Source organism: Neomonachus schauinslandi, chromosome 2, assembly GCF_002201575.2.
Source record: "Neomonachus schauinslandi chromosome 2, ASM220157v2, whole genome shotgun sequence".
NCBI lineage: Eukaryota > Metazoa > Chordata > Mammalia > Carnivora > Phocidae > Neomonachus > Neomonachus schauinslandi.
In genome coordinates this window covers 27,166,443-27,181,461 of record NC_058404.1, presented here as the reverse complement: position 1 = coordinate 27,181,461, position 15,019 = coordinate 27,166,443, and positions in this window count along the sequence as shown.

Sequence of the window (15,019 nt, the reverse complement as noted above, 5' to 3'; positions counted from 1 at the left end):
CTAGCCCTGGGAGGGGCAGGCTCTCCCTGGTCAGTAAGGCCCCAGATACCAAAGCATCAAGAATACAGAAAACATGAAAATATGGTTAGTACACACTTACACAAGTTTATTCACCGCAGCATTATTTGCACTAGCAAAAATGCAGACAACCTCAAATCCATCAGTAGGGAACTGATAAATACATTCAGTTCCATTCGATGAACTATTATACAACCATAAAAATAAATAACTGGCACTTTATGCACTAATTTGAAAGGCAATATAGTTCAGTGGTTAGAAGATTACACTCTTAAGACAAACATTTTAGGATTATAGCAGCGCTTTACCACTTTAAAAATATTTTTAAACATATTTTAAGAGATTGTTTCATAGTAGAGGAAGTAAGTATCCATGGAAAATAAAATATACTTTCTTTTCACCTTGCTGGGTTTTTTTGTTTTTGTTTTTGTTTTGGTTTTTTTTTGTGAGGACAACTGATGCTTTCAGTTGCTCTGGCATCTGGGTTTGTAGTTACAGATGACCAAGGAATGAGCCCTAGCTTATCCACAGCGTCAGCAGAACATGGTAAGGCCAACATCGAAGTAAGACATAGATAATTACCATGAACTACCTCGAACAAATTTCAGGAAGCAAATGTGAGCTCCCCGGGGCAATGCTTCAAACCACTGGCCTCGATTCTGTAGCAGGAAGTAACCCATGAGAGAGTAAGCTATAAATATCAAGTATTGGGGGCAAAAATAGAGCAAAGTGTTAATACATCTCCTCCGGACTTCATTTTACCTGCCTTCACATTTTTTACTTTTTTTGTCTCTCCTTCCAATTTTTGTCAGATTTTTAAGAAGAGCTCATTCTAAAGTCTTCTCACTGGTTTTCAAAATCCTTCACAATATGGGACCACGGTTCTGTGGTAAGATGGAGAGGGCTGGAGCCTCGCAGAAGGAAGGGGTGCATGGACACGTGACATGATGAAGCCTGGGTGGTCGGTGGTAAGTATGGTCTATCGATTCAGCAGCTCAGCTGTGGATAACTGACAGCCATTTACCTAAAATCTATGCTCTCCGTGGCCCTTACAAACAGAAATCCAATGTTGTTGGGGAGGGAAAGGCGTCGTGCTCAGCTAAAAAAACCACCCCTCCCATCCCTCCTTAAATCTCAAAAAGTCTTCTTGAGACTTCTAGGAAATGTTTGCTTTCATAAATACGGGTCTTATTTCTTCCGCTTTATTCCCTTCTTCCTCCCACTTGGAATGTGGACATGATGTTAAGAACTGCAGAGGCTTCTTGGAACCCTGAAGGAAAAGCCAAGAATTCATGGAATCATTGGCCCCGACATCTTTGGGCCATTGAGCTAACAGTAGCCATGACCTGTGCCCAGATTTCTTGGTGCATGAGGAATCAAAAGAAACAAACTTCTGGGCTTGAAGTATTGGTAAATGATAACTCCCAGCTCCGCAGGGGGAAAAAAAAGCCCAGATTTTTAGTATTTGTTGTTTTCTGTTGTATAAGTTCTCCCACTGTGGCTCATTTCAAGCTACCAATGTGATGTCACTGAATGCAAAGATGAGAAGAGATGCATAACACCACACTGGTATATAGTATTCCAACTAGACAGATAAGACAGATGCAAATAATCATGGGAGCACAGACAAAGGCAAAACATGCTAAAATAATTGGGATATGAGGATTTTTGAGTATTTATTACCTTTGTTTATAATATAATTTCATTGTACATTTATATGACTTAATTTTAATAATGGCTGTATTTTAAAACTGGCTTGCAAGATTCCTGAAAATTCAATCCTCAGTTCTTGTGAGCCAGAATGCATCCAGTCTGACACACCTGGGTTTAAGCCTATTGCTCCTAGGGGAATGGGATCTGAATTAATACATCAGCCAAAGTTACTTCCCACCAGTCTTCAGTCTGGCCCTCTAGGTCATCCAGACCTGTCCCTCACCAAGTCCATTCTTGCTTTCATGCTCTCTCACCATTCTCTTTCATTATTTTCTCTTTCAAAAAAAATGCAAATACAATCCTTTGTACTATAGAAGTCCTTCTGGAAAACTCCATGCCTATAATGGACAGACGCTAGGGTCTCCCCCATGTCCATACCCTCCATAATCCCGTACCCTCGAATATGGCTGGTGCCTGGGACTTGACTTGCTTCTATCCAGAATCCATTGGCACCTCTAACCAATGGGATGTGGCTCCCAAAAGAGTGATAGGGTCTCACTCCCATGATTGCATTAGGTTATACGAGTATGAGGCTCCATCTTGCTAACATGCACTAGAGAGATTCTTCTTTCTGGCTTGAAGCCATAAACAGCCATGTTGAGGTGTCCCAAGCATTAAGGAACTGCTGGTGGCCTCCAGGACCTGAGGGCAGCCTCGGTCTGATAGCCAGGAAAAGAATGGGCCCTCAGTGATATAGTCACCAAGAAATGAATTCCAATGACAACCTGAATGAGCCTGAAAGAGGATTATCCTCCAGTGCAGCATGCAGAGAAGAATGCCTCCTCATCAGCACACAGCCTTGTGTGATGCCAGCAGAGACCCATCGAAGCCATCCTTGGGCTTCTGACCTACAGAAACACTGAGATCCTGAATGTGTTATTTTAAGACACTAAGTCTGGGCTGACTTGTTGCGTGGGATATAAAACAAATACAGGGCCTCACCATTATTTCTTCCTCCCTGCTTTCATTACCACTTCATGTCCATACCCAAAAAGTTCACATAACTAAGAGTTCTGTGATATCGGCTTAGCATTCATTAATTCGAAAAGTCTCATCCACGTTAGCAATGTGCATACCCAGGTGGGTCACTCCCACCTGGATACGTTCAGACCTGTCCCGTTCCCGTTAATTATTTGCATGACACATATTCATCAGATGCACATGCAAATGAGGCAGGGAGGGATAACTATTTTTGACTGATGGAATAGATGACAATAATGAGCAAAATGACACGATAATGGTTACGAATGTATCTACAAGTTCAAAAGAATAGAATGTGAGAGCCCTGAATTAACAGCAATATGGATGGATGTTTGGAAACAGCTGACCACAGAAGGAACGAAGAGTCAAAAGACCTGTCCCTTGTGTGTTTTTCCAACACTGTCAAGCAATGAACTCTATTCTGACCCTACCTACCTGAGCCTGCCCCTCCAGGTTGTCAACTGTGCTTCTGACTGGCTGGCTACACATTGAAAGTTCCAACAGCCCCCTCCTTTGGTTCATTTCATTGCTAGAGTGGCTCATAGAACTCAGAGAAACACTTTATTTATTTGATTGCTAGGTAATTATAAAAGGTTCTTACTCAGGAAGGGCCAGATGAAGAGCTACGTAGGGCAAAGTATCTGAGAAGGGGCGTGGAGCTTTCATGTTCTGAGTGCACAACTGTCCCTGAATCTCCACATGTTTACCAACGTGGAAGTGCTTGGAACCTTCTCCCGGGCCCACCCAGTCTTTTGGGGGTGTTATGGAAGCTTTATTACATAGGCACGATTGATTTAATCATTGGCCATTGGTGATTAACCTCAATCTCCAGCCCCTCTCGCCTCCCAGGAGAAGTTTGGAGGGTGGGAGGACGGGGATAAGGTTTGAGCTGGAATTTCCAACCCTCTAGTCACATGGTTGGTTCCCCCAACAACCAGCCCCCATCCTTAGGTTACTGAGGGGCTTTCCAAAGGTCACTCCATTAATAGGAGCCTGAAAAGGGTTCCTTATGAATGACAAAAGACACTCCTTATCACTCAGGAAACTCCAAGGGTTGGAGAGCTTTCTGCCAGAAACTGGGACAAAGACTAAATATATATATATTTTTTATCATGCCACAACCTGTAAATGTATATGTTGAAGAAAAACCTAGGCGGGAAGAAATAAGAAGTAGTTGAATTTAGCATTCTCCAAGTTACCATTTAAGAATATGATTCTATGTGGGGGAAGTATATTGGTCCTGAGGCATGCGAAAAAAAATTGGTAATTGTTCTTACTGAATACAATTTGAAGATGTAGAATCATTTTAACTCTTGGCTTGCCCATCAGGACCTACAGCACTGCATGTCCCTCCCTCTCTCCTTGGCTTGGTCAGTCTCCATATAGCTAATCGTATCAGTTATTCATTGCTGCAGAGCAAACAATTCAAAATTTAGTGACTTAAAATAAAAGCCATCCTATTTACTCATAAGTCTGTGGGTCAGTAATTCAGGGTGAGGTCAGCTGGGGAGGTGACTTTTGCATGTGTTGCCTGGAGTCACTCAGAGAGGCTGCAGTCTTGCAGGGGCGGGGGGGTTAGTTGGGGGCTAGGTGGTCTTGGGAGTCCCAGCTAGGATGGCTCATCCTGTTCTATATAGTTTCATCCTCTAGTGGGCTAGCCTGGGCTTCTTCCTGCAGCAGTGGTCGCATTTCAGGGGGACAAGAACAGAAGGTGCAAGACCTCTTGCGGCCTAGGCTTGGAAATCGTACAGCATCACCTCTCCAACATTCTATTGGTCAAAGAGAGTCACAAGGCCGCCCAGCTGGGATGGGTGGGGAAAGAGGTTTTACCTCTTGATGGGACCATCTGCAATGGCTTTGTGCTATTTTTCATCTTCCACATCAGGAAATCCATCTAACTTTATCATCTCGTGTACTGATGCCTAGTCTTCTGTCTGTATCCGTTGGTGATGACCGTCCAACGGGATGGGAGTGAAAACCCTTTCCAGAAAGATTCCAGCTGTGATGGGGCAGCTGTGGCCTCATTACGGTCTTTGTGGTTGTTGACAAGGTCGGGCACATCAAACCTTTTCTGAAACTCTGTCGCCTGTATCTCATATGAAGAGGAGGTAGAATGGTCCCAATTTGTTACCCACGACAGATTGCTAGGGAAATGGTTGCTTTTTTACACTCAAGTGCCTTTTTCACAGCACCTTTGCTGATCAACTAGTGTTAGCTGAAGACCAGTTAGCATGCTGACATTTCACTAAGAGTTGTTATCTCTAGACACCTGTGGATAAACGTGCTAATGAGAGACTTTTCTTAAGGGCTCTTAGATCCATGATTATTCTGAGCCACAGTTGAATGTAAACATCATCAGAACAGTGTGTTATGCTTAATAGCCTAGAATGTCTCAGTAATACTTAATCTCCTTTATGCTAGTGACAGATCCGCCTCTGAAATAGGAATGCAGCCCTGGATGGGGGGGGGGGGGCGGAAACAGCAGCTTAATCATCAAGCCTCAGGTAGGAAAGCACCAACAAAGAATGACTTCCCAGCCCCGGGACGCTTATAGAGTTGATCTATTTCCAGTCTAATCAAGACAGTAACTGAAGTAATCTTTTTCTATCAAACATCATTATTCAAACCATTTATGGAATAATTCTGTGAGAGGAGCTGTTCCTTAGACTTCCTTGGTAGAGTAAGTGGCCAGTGGAAAGATTCTACGTATCCCTCAAAGCTCTAATCAAAGAGAGACTTGGGGACCCACACAGGTTACACAAATCTGATGACCAAGCATCTGCAGTTTGTTCAAGTTCCTACAGGATCAGTGTGATCCTTGAAGTCTACCTAATACCAGACCTTAAACCCCAACCTCAGGGTATTTTTACTCTTCCCTTCTTGAGGTTTCCATGTTCTGTGCAGACTGTTATCAATTGTGGCTGTTACTTTATCTGTCAATTGAAAGTATTTCTTTCTTCTTAACTTCTGGCACCTTCTCTTTCCCCACACTGCCTCTCCTTTTACCTTCTGTCTTCCTTCTCCCATGGGACTTGTTTCCTGGATAAGTTAGGATTTGGTGCTTGGAACAGAATCCACAAAGGGATTTAATTAGGGAAGTGGTGGGAAAGCCAGAGAAGTGGCATTTTAGGTGGAGCTTCCAGGAGAAACTTCTAGAATGCCAAAGAACTGACCACCAGAGAGCTCCCTCTGCTAAAAATCAGGAAAGTAGGGAATCAGGAGGCTGTCCTAGAATCTATTGAGTTCAAGAACGTAGCACCATAGCTGCCATCTAGGGCTGAAGAAACAGGGATCTGGAAGTCAGGATCGGGAAGTCACTGCTTCTAATCACCCACAAAGCTGGGCAGATGCTCCAGAAAATTCCACAATCCCTTGACCTGGCTTGCCTGTAGAAAAGAATGAAAAGCAGCGTGACAATGATCACTCTGTCGCTTCCTCCTTGTAAATACCACACATGCAAATCTAAAGAAAGGAAACAATTTTCTAGCTGAAAGAATCTGGGAAATGTGGTAGTTTGGGGTTTTGTACCCTCTGCAGTGAGGGCACCCTAAAAGGAGAATGAACATGAGTATAGTACAACTCTCACCGCTCATTCTCACCTCTGATGACATTAATTAGAATGTCTAGGGCACCTGGGTGGCTCAGTCGGTTAAGCGACTGCCTTCGGCTCAGGTCATGATCCTGGAGTCCCTGGATCGAGTCCCGCATCGGGCTCCCTGCTCGGCGGGGAGCCTGCTTCTGCCTCTGACCCTCCCCCCTCTCATGTGCTCTCTCTCTCTCATTCTGTCTGTCTCAAATAAATAAATAAAATCTTTAAAAAAAAAAATTTAAAAAAATAAAAAAAAGAATGTCTAACAAACAAGCACGTGCCAGGCACTCTTAAACTCATTTTCAACATTATTGCACTCGATGCTTACATCACCCCCCTAAATTAGGCACATTTCCCCCAGTTGTCCAAATGAAGAAATGGGGGCCAGGGAAGTTAGGCAATTTGCCCAAGGCCCAGAGCAGTAAGGGGAGACTGGGAATCAGACCCAGGTTTGAGTGATGCCGAAGGCTATACGAGTCAAAACCTACCTGGTGCCAAAGGCTATGATCTTAACCACTATGTTAGACCACCTTACAGAGATGCCCACTCCATCCCCAGAACTGTGGCCCAGCAGACCTGGCACATAAGAATCGTTTTCCATTTCCCTTTCTGGAATTTTGACCATTTGCTTCATTCACTTAACCCACTCCAGCGAGTTCTGGATCCCAAGTAAATATGGGCCAGCTAGAAGTCTGATGATACTCTTGTTACACAACATTAACCTTGGTCTCACCACCCATATGCCAATTGGTTTTCTAAGAAAACAATTATTCTCACAGAGAGACTCACAAAGCACTTAGAATCCAATGGCATGAAAAAGAGCTTGAGAAGGATTTTTAGCTCCGTGTTCATAATCATTCCATGCATAATGAATATCATTCAGAAACATCAGGACAAAGAACACAGGCCCTCGCATCCACTGCTGACCCAATGATAAAGAGCCTCTCCGTAGGTGAAAATCAAGACAAGGGCATAGCCTTACCCACTTGATTGGGCGCCAAGGGATATTTAAAGCATTTTCCTCTACTCTGATAAAGAATGTAATTTAGAATCTGATGGAAAAATCCCTCTCTGGAGGCTGCTTGAAGCGTCTTTCTGTCATGGCTGAGATTACCAGACTAGTGTTTATTGTCAGCAAAACAAAAACACAAAAATACTGTTCTTGGCATCGTGCTCATTTTTTTTTCCCATTATAATTCAATCAAGGTTTAAATACTCTCAACTGAGCAATTCTTCATTCAAAGAGAATGCTGCAAGAATCCACGGTGGATGGAAGCGAGCGGCCGCTCAGACATTTCACCTGACTCGGAACCGGACCTGTCCTTCTGGTGATGGGCAGGCTGGGCCTCCACCCTTGAAACGTGTCCTTCTTGGACACAAACACCTCAAGAGAGCTTCTGGTTCTCAGAAGGAATCATTTGACACACACACTGATCAGTAAGAAATGCTTTCAGGAGGCAGGCTCTTTCAGAACTATCACTTCCTAAAAAATGTAGCCAAAGCTGCCAGGAAGGGTTATTTTTATCTGAAGAGTCCCAGGGGCTACACCCTCCTCAAGAGGATATGATAATGAAAATACACCTTCCTTCTTCCCCTTTTAGGATCTCTTTACCAACAGTAAATGCTCTCAATTAGCCATGAGGTACATTTCTGCCTAGAAGTCGCCTCGACTGTGGGTGGTGATTCATCGTGAGTAAGAGTTAATGCTTCAGCATCATCAGTGGGGAGGGTAAGAAGTCCTCTCATCAGTCAGCTTGTCTGCTCTTTATAGCTTCACGGATAATAATGTAATATCCCACATTCGCACCCAAACACTCAACTCCTTTTTTTGTTTCTAATACAATTATTTGGAAGTTCTTCTTAACTCCCATGTGATGCATGGGAATTGTTACTGTTTTCAGATATGAATGGTATTTGTTATATTCAAAGTCCAGTCTTCTTGGGGTTAAATAGTTCTAGTTCATTTGGCCTTTCCTTTCCCTCCAACGTTAGCAAGTCAGCTTTGTGACTCATCTCTAAAGGTTCTCCTGGTTACGCATATTCCTGTTCTCTAAAACCGTGGGCAAGTTCTGATCCTCTGGAGCACAAAGTGTCTACAATGTCCCAGCCTCCATATGTATAAAAAGAGCATGTGTGACCTGCCCTGAACAGGGACCGACTCTTCTTGAAAATAGGGATGTAAGGTAGGAAAGGGATTTATCAGCCCACCTTGCATGTGAGTGAAGAGGTAAATGGTAGTATCTGAGCCTGAGCTCAAATTGTGATAGAGCCAAAAATATGTCATAAATGGACACTGTACACTCAGCTATGTTCCTGGTGCAAGTCCAGAAACAGTGACTCAAAACTTCTCCATTCCAAACATTCCTTTACCAGTTATGTTTCCCAGTATCTCTTGTAAGCTACTTTCCTTTAAAGTTAAGTTTATTTACATTTAATCTGTTTGAAATTCCGTGTTTTAGGGGGCGCCTGGGTGGCTCTCTCTGTAAGCATCCAACTCTTGATTTCAGCTCAGGTCATGATCTCAGAATTGTGAGGTCAAGCCCTGCTTCGGGCTCCACACTGGGCGTGGCGCCTGCTTAAGATTCTCCCTCTCCCTCTCCCTCTGCTCCCCCCCAAAAAAGAAAAAGAAAAGAAATTCAGTGTTCTAATTTTTTAACCTAATGGATGGTTAGCATTTTGCCAAAAACTTATGTTTACTAACAAGTGTTCAAAATAGATTTGCTATTTCATTTTTTAAAAATGTTTTCTCATAAAATGAAAGACAAATAGTACCAGTGGGAAAGCCCACACCCTGAGCGTGCTCTGCTCATCTGTCTGTAGCTCTCTCTAAGGAGGGCTATTTTATTAAACCTGAGTCATGTACTGACACAAAATTCACAAAATAATCTCCCTGTATGAGCACAAATTGTATAACAACACAACCCATCCAGGGCTATGGAATATGTAGAAATAAACCGATCAATTTGTCATGCGGTTTAAAAAAAAAAAAAAAAGGATGAGAGTAAAGATGTCACCTCATATGCCGGTGAGTAAGTATTTAATTTCCTTAGCTAGCCATTCCCTCCCCATATCTAGGGTGATATAGCATCATTACCCTTTGGCGACATCATTCTAAAAATAAACAACCACTAAATTCACGATTTTCTGTCTCCCTTACCTTCCTCAGTGTTTCTTCAGAGGTGTCATCCGTGAATGAATGGGCTTCATAGCAAGCCCTAGAGAAGTGTAAGTGATTTTTAAAAATCTGACGGATATGTGCCTTCCTTGATTACATTTGGAGGTACCAGAATGTTATTGTCTGACTTGAATATTAAGTATCATTCGCATAAGTTGCTGTATCATATTGGCCACTCACACCTGTTGAATGAGGCTCCAGAACACTAGACATTCAACACCGATGTTCCAACCTATCTCCAACAAAAAGCTTTAAGCACACCCCCCAGCCCTATCAGCATCATGGAAACTGTGTCCGTAAGAGTTTCTTTCCAAGGAAAGTGCATTCATTCATAATTTACATTTTCTCATCAGAGGAAATTTTTTACTCATCAGATATACCAATATGTGCCAATCAGATGTTTTGATGAACATGAGAGGTTCAGAATTCTGTAATGAGTTGATAAAAATCCAGTCAAGAGCATGAAACCTTGAGATTTTTGTTAATCCATGGCCTTGCTGTGAGTCAATGAAAATTTAAGGTACTGATCTCACCTCCACCATGCCTGATTCCCATGGGTTCTTCCTCTACAGAATCTAAGGGTGTAGGGACGTAGCCTGGAACTCTGCTCCAGGGGACAGAACCTCCAAAGACTTTCTTAGGTCGCCCTTCCACTCAGTAACCCCAAGGCCCAGTATAAGAGCTGTGAAGACCAGGAAAACACAAAGCTACCTCCTCCAGAAGCTAAAAAGTAACCTAGTCTAATAAATACGGAAACCATGCCCCAGTTGGGATTTTGTGGTTGATATTGGGTTGAGGTAGAGTATCTGTTACTGCTGTTTTGTTTTGCTTTTTCCTCCCATAATGTTCACTTATTGAATGAGTCTGGGGACTGCTTGGGGACCGTGACCTCAGTCACTCTCTGAGCTGATTCTCTCCCTTTCCTCTATTTTCCCAGCCTCTCATAAATTCCCAGTTGTCTTAGAGTTCTACTCTTTCCCAGTCCTCATCCTCAATCCTTTACCACCTCACAGCAGGCCTGGGGGCTTCAGTGACTTTATTACTAAATGAGGATGCTGGCAGGGCTGAAGCTAAGCTTGTAATGCATCTGGCACTGGAATTAGACACTTACCTCCCCTGACTTGCATGGGACTAGGGTCCTCTAGGGCTCAGACCCTTTCAGGCACATCTAGAAACTAGGGGAGACGGAACCAGGGAAAAGGCAAAAGCCAAATTAGAAAGGGGGATTTTATTTTATTTTTGAAAAGAGGATTTTAGATCTCTGAGAGAAAACACAACTTGAGGGAAGAAGACAAATCACACTCTTTCAGCCCCTAATGGTAGGAGGAGCGGTGAGGTTCCAGAAGCAGTGTGGTAGCTCTGCCTAATGCACACGCATCAGGCGACCGGGTGTGAAGAGCTGGACGTGCTCCTCTATGAGGGGGAAGGGGGTCATGTGGGAAAATTCAACACAGAGGGGGAGCCGCTCCCAGACCTGTCATGGGTCTCCTTTGCTGGCATATCTTCAGCCCATCCCTGCAGTGCTGGTGTGGGCCAGGGTTCTCTTCCTACGTCCCTCCACCAGGGTCATCTCACTCAGTCTCGTGGGTCCAACTACCACATGTATCCTGATGACTCTCAATCCCTTTCTGCAGCCCAGACCTGCCCTTTGTGCATCTGGATGTGTATACCCACTGCTCACTCAACCTCTACATCACAGGGCCCCACAAATTTGAATATATCCAAACCAAACTCTGTTTCCTACCCGCCTCCACATTCCCCACCCGCTCCTGTGTTCCTTACCTGCCCAATGGTGCAATGTTGTCAGAGACCAGTCGAGCGTTTAAAAAAATGTGGTTCCCTGATAGGGAAAACGTGGTGCTTTTTAAGTGCTGAAAATGGGGGAGTTTGTGATGATTATGCTAATTCAGCCTTGAAAACTGTTACTCTGGAATGGCCAAAGTGAGTGGACAAGTCTTGGTTAAAAGGAAGCCCCATACAGAAGGTAGCCGCGCTTGGGGTGAGCACAGCATACCATATAGAATCGTGGAATCACTGTGTTGTGTACCTGAAACTAATGTAACCCTGTGTGTCAACTACACTTCCATAAAAAACACACAGAAACACACACCAGTCTTCCGTCAGGTCCTGGGTGGCCTGTCCTTTCTGTTTCAGAGTCGGGGGCCACCAAACACAGCTTTGATATTTCTTTGGCAAGTCCCGCTCTTGCCAAGTGAAAAATTTTCCTTTTACATCTTCTACTCGGCCACCACGCAAGAATTCTGGGGTTATGCTGGTGGTCTCTATCCCCAGGCACACCGCCTCCTAGCAGGCCTTCATTACCTCTTATCCTTGATACTCAAGGACATAGGAGGCCATAGGAGAAGCGTCCTCGCCATCACTCGGGAGCTCGTTGGAAATGCAGAATCTTAGGCGCTGGCCCGGGCCAATGCAATCAAGGTCAGCTTTTCAACAACATCTCCAGGCAATTCATAAGCACAGGCAAGTCAGAGAAACACTGTCCTCACTCATGTGCCTCTCACCATGCCTCTCCAGCTCATCCTCCAGCTCCTTTAGATCTTTCTACAGCATAGCCATAACCAGTGCACCCTGAACGGTTTTATTTGTCTAATATCCTGCATCCTGACTCCCCTTTGCCAAAACCTGTTGTTTCTCACCCTGGCTAAACACTGGAATCACGGGGATGGCTTTAAAAAAATACCAATGCCCGGGGCGCCTGGGTGGCTCAGTCATTAGGCGTCTGCCTTCGGCTCAGGTCATGATCCCAGGGTCCTGGGATCGAGCCCCCCATCGGGGTCCCTGCTCCGCGGGAAGCCTGCTTCTCCCTCTCCCACTCCCCCTGCTTGTGTTCCCTCTCTCGCTGTGTTCTCTCTCTGTCAAATAAATAAATAAAATCTTAAAAAAAAAAAAAATACCAATGCCCTTGCCCCAGTCCCTGAAATTCTGATTTAATGGAAACGGGGGTTTGGTCTAACATTTAAGTTTCCCTCAGGTAATTTTAATGAGTAGCCAAGAACTGAGAACTGTGGACCCAAAGATGAAGTTTCAGTTCTTTATTATGGCCGGTGAGTCCCTCTAGCGTTGAACCCCTCGCTGGCCTTCCCTCTCTCACCACCTTGTGTCCAGCGTGCCTAATACTTAGCTGGTGGCCCAACATGTTTGTTGAATGAATGAGGTTTGGCAGCTCCTACACCTGGCATAGTGATTTCTGGGAAGAAAGTGTACTCCCTGCATTCTGAGAAACACAGAGGCTGCAGCGTTGGGAGGAACCAGGGAAGTACGGAAGATACATTTTTCAGTGTATGACAAAGCAAATGCCTCATTTAACACCAACCGGGGACTGCAGACAACCGTGCCGGAATCCCCTTTATGGTCCTATCAATGATTCTACACCGCGACAGCTTTTCTCCTCCCGGATTGGCGGGCAAACAGGAAGCAATGGCTCTTGCTACCCAATCACATCTTTTCTGCTTTTAACTGGGTAGCAACAGAGCTTTAGCAAAGGCACTCGATCCTAGAGATAAAAACATATACCCTTTTTATTTTGCAAATAGCTTTATTGGTTTTTTCCATTTGCTAAAACATAACGTGCTTGTTTGTGGGTTTTTTTTTTTTTTTTCCTCATTTTTCTTAGATTCCTAACCGGCAGAGAGGCCATTGCCAACCACACCTTGTACACAAAATGACTGTTAAAAACTTGGTCTACTTCATGCTGTTAAAAGCAAATCAGAGGCATTATGACATTTTATCTCTCCGGCATCTCTTAAAAGTGTGGACATTGCTTACATGCCATCACGCTGCGAGAAATCCAGAAACATTAGTACTATCACACTAACAAAACCATCCACACGTTGCTGCTAACACACCCAACACCATTATCCAAGATTCCTGCTGACGTATCATCAGTTTCTCTCTTGAACAAGCTCTCCGGATTCTGTCGTTATTAACCTCACCCCCCAAATCTTTGGGCCCTGCTCCGTCCGTTCAGAACAGACCCTCTGGGAAAGTACTTCCTGGGAACACCCAGCTTCAAAAGAAGAATGAGTCACATTGAAAGTACATTGTCATGTCGATTCCTGCCTTACACACCGTTGGTGGAGAAAAGTCGTAACATTCTGATTTCTGGGAAATTAAGGCATCTGGTTTTCTCTTAAAGAGGACAATCAGCAGGTCAGCTCACTTCCTTCATTCTCCATTTTCAAATAGGCTTTTCTCTCATGATTTCCTTTCCTGTTACAACCATGCCCACATTTCTCCTTTCCTTGTGCCTCCCCTCCCCCTCACCTGCTGAAGACTAGCAGTGTGGTGCTCAAAATACCGAGTTAACTCACAAACACTTCTTTGGAAAACCTAGATTTGATTTCCAGTAACTGGGATCAAGCATTTTCTTACGCATTAGATTCTCAGTCTTAAACACAGTCTATTAATTATTCCATTGGCAGTGATGATGATGAGACGAGGCCTCGTCCCCCTTAGGGCGAATTCACTTAGCAGAAGGTGGGCTTTCCCCCGAGACCCATTTAAGGGAAAAGGGCATTAACATCGAAATGGATTTTTAAATATAAAATAACACTTATTTATTATCACCAAGTTAATTCTGTACAGGAATGCTCTGCGCATGGTTGAAAAACCATTGCCACCAAAAGTCCCGAAGTGTTGGGACCACTGCAGGCAAATTCCAGAACATAGCTATATATACTATAGAAGCAAACACATAGTGTTTAGGACCCACACTGAATTTTCAAATAATACTGCTAACATTTATTGAGCAGCTTGCCATGCCTCCATGAATCCTTAAAACAACTCCATGAGACAGGTATGATGATGTCCATTTTTCAGTAAGTGACTTGCCCAGATTGCACAGGCAAATATGATCCGAAGCCCTTATACTTCCCAGCCAAATACCCAGGACTCCGGCTCTCATGCACCATGCTCGTCACTCTGAGGACAGTGTCTCATTTCCCGTCTCCTCTCCAAAGGGCATTGTTTCCTCATAACTCTGAAGAGGCTTCTGGAAACATGAGACCATTCAATTACATGCAAATGTTTAGATCTGTTAACACTTGTTTATTTTTCTGGGGCAAAAGGACTAAGTTCAACGAAAACAGAAAAGTAAAAGTTAAGAACCACCCTTTTAAAACCCTATAATTGTTTAAAACTTCTGGGTATGCAATGGGCACCTATGACCTCTCCCTCCCACAACCTAGGTGCATGCACACACACACACACACACACACACGTACATGCACACACACATATATGCACAAGCATGCAGATACACACACGCACACACATACACGCACACGTGTGCACGCACACACATGCATGCACACATACAGACACGCATGTACATGCACACATTCATGCACAAGCATGCAGACACACGTACACACACGTGCATACACATACATACTTGCCCACATGTACATGCACACGTGTGCACACACGTACACACATGCATGCACACAGACACACGTACATGCACACATACATGCACAAGCATGCAGACACACACGTGCATGCACACACGCGTACATGCACAC